Source organism: Clupea harengus, chromosome 5 (genome assembly GCF_900700415.2).
Source record: "Clupea harengus chromosome 5, Ch_v2.0.2, whole genome shotgun sequence".
Lineage (NCBI taxonomy): Eukaryota > Metazoa > Chordata > Actinopteri > Clupeiformes > Clupeidae > Clupea > Clupea harengus.
The window spans coordinates 15,772,145-15,774,644 of record NC_045156.1 but is presented as its reverse complement, the minus strand read 5'-3'; the positions used below and the strand labels follow the sequence as shown (position 1 = coordinate 15,774,644).

At 45.8% G+C, this 2,500-nt stretch overlaps 1 protein-coding gene across 15 annotated transcripts in view; it reads right to left on the bottom strand.

Moving 5' to 3' along the window:
• foxp4 (forkhead box P4) overlaps positions 1–2,500 on the bottom strand; it is a 156,085-nt gene that overhangs the window by 22,767 nt on the left and 130,818 nt on the right. The window lies entirely within an intron of this gene.

Sequence of the window (2,500 nt, the reverse complement as noted above, 5' to 3'; positions counted from 1 at the left end):
GACCATTCTGTTAGACACAAACTCATATCAACACAGTGAGACATGGTCATTTAAAACAGTGTGTGTGTGTGTGTGTGTGTCTGTCTGTGTAAGTCTCAGCATGCTTGTATGTGGAGCTCACTGCATCATTGTGTGTGTGTGTGTGTGTGTGTGTGTGTATGTATATGTGTGTGTGTGTGTGTGTATGTATGTGTGTGTGTGTGTGTGTGTGTGTGTGTAGATCTCTATATTAAGGCCTTTGGGAGAGGTCCCAGCAGAGCAGAGAGGTATGTGGCGGCCCATCTAGCCACAGCTGTAGCTAACATCAGCGCTGTCGGACTGGAACCTGTTTACATGAGCCTGGTGGCGTACACACACACACACACACACACACACACACACACACACACACATGTTTACATGAGCCTAGTGGCAGCGCTGGGCCGGTGGAGATTCCTTTAGAAGCAGTGGATTAGACCATGACCATGGAGCCCAGCCACTGCTCCCCAACAACACACACACACACACACACACACACACACACACACACACACACACACACACACACACACACACAAATATCCATGGCAGACAGTCACATGGACATACACACACGAGGATGCACACCTACACATACCACATATAAATGGATACAGAAACAAACACACATGGCTACGTGTACACACACACACGGCTATGCACACACACACACACACACACACACACACACACACACACACACACACACACACACACACACACACACAAACAAACAGCTGAGGTCGCGCAGGCACCACAATTCCATTTATTCAATCTGGGCCAATAATGACTTCACATAAATAAATGTCCGCATCAAACCGCAGCTAAGAGATAGTTGTTTGTTTTCTTGTCCACAGGGAGCGCGCGTGTGTGTGTGTGTGTGTGCGTGGGGAGGACTCCTGCACAATGCAGTGCTTCCAGTGCTCTGTTTCCGCAGACACATAAAAGTGTGTGTGTGTGTGTCTCTCTGTGTAGCAGCTTTCGCTACAGAAAAGAGTCATTGTGTGGGACAAAACCTTTTATGGCAGCTCACACTTGACCGACCCCCCCCCCCCCCCCCACACACACACACACACACACACACACACACACCACGGTGCAAAGATTGAGACACCCTTATAGACTATTACCTGTTTTTAATTATATTAACAACAAATATATTATTTTGTTTTTTCTACATCTGAACGGTTAAACATTTTCAGTTGTATTTCATCAAACGGTTAAACTTAAATCAGTTAAACGTGTTTTTATTTTAATTTGATACAAAGCTTTTGTTTGAAACTGATCACATCTGGCTGGATTAAATGCGGTTTTATGATTGGCTATGTACCGCTCCATTCTTTGGATCTGTTTATGTTAGGTGTCCGCTGTATTCATAATTACCCTAGCTATCCCTTATAACAAACGGTACAGGCCCTGACCATACAGTACAAGTGTAAAGTAGGCTAGTAGGCTAACCGTGTTAGAGCCCTGACCATACTGTACAAGTGTAAATTAGGCTATAAGTAGGCTAGTAGGCTAACCGTGTTAACGCCCTCACCATACTGTACAAGTGTAAAGTAGGCTATAAGTAGGCTAGTAGGCTAACCGTGTTAGCGCCTTGACCATACTGTACAAATGCAAAGTAGGCTAGTCGGCTAACTGTGTTAACGCCCTGACCATACTGTACAAGTGCAAAGTAGGCTATGAGCTCATCACCAAATAGGTTAGCTATGCTGTAAGAGCTGCCATACATCATTTGACCACTAGGTGGTTGTTAAGGGCTCCTGTTCTATGTCCCCCCCCCCCCCCCCCCCCCTTTGGGAGCTTCAGGTATAGGACCAGGTCGTGTTCAACAAACACAAACACAAACACACACACACACACACCCCCTTTGGGAGCTTCAGGTATAGGACCAGGTCGTGTTCAACAAACACACATCTTATGCAGAGAAGCCTCTATGTGCCCTTTGCACATACGCTTGGCTGGCACCTGCACATTTAACACACACACACACACACACACACACACACACACACACACACACACACACTCTCTCTCACACACACACACACACTTTTTCTCTCCATCTTCCTCACACACACAGGCTCGCTCATACACACTTTTTACATCTCCCTCCCTTCCTCTCTCTCTCCCTCCAACAGACACACACACACACACACACACACTGCACTTGTTTTTACACTTTCTGTTCTTGCCAGTCAGTGTCTCACTTGTTTTTCTTCCTGATTTTTTGCAGAGTTGAAGTGTGTGTGTATGTGTGTGTGTGTGTGTGTACTATAATGGACTGATAGGGTATGACTGTGAAAAGAGACGAGACAGCCATTACAGAATTTCACAGCAAAATATTGTTTTGTTTTTGTTAAAACATCAGGCGGGAGAGGCCATGAACTCCAAGTGGGAGAGAGGAGAGAGAGACACACACACACACACACACACACACACACACACACACACACACAAAGAGGAGAGAAAAACACCT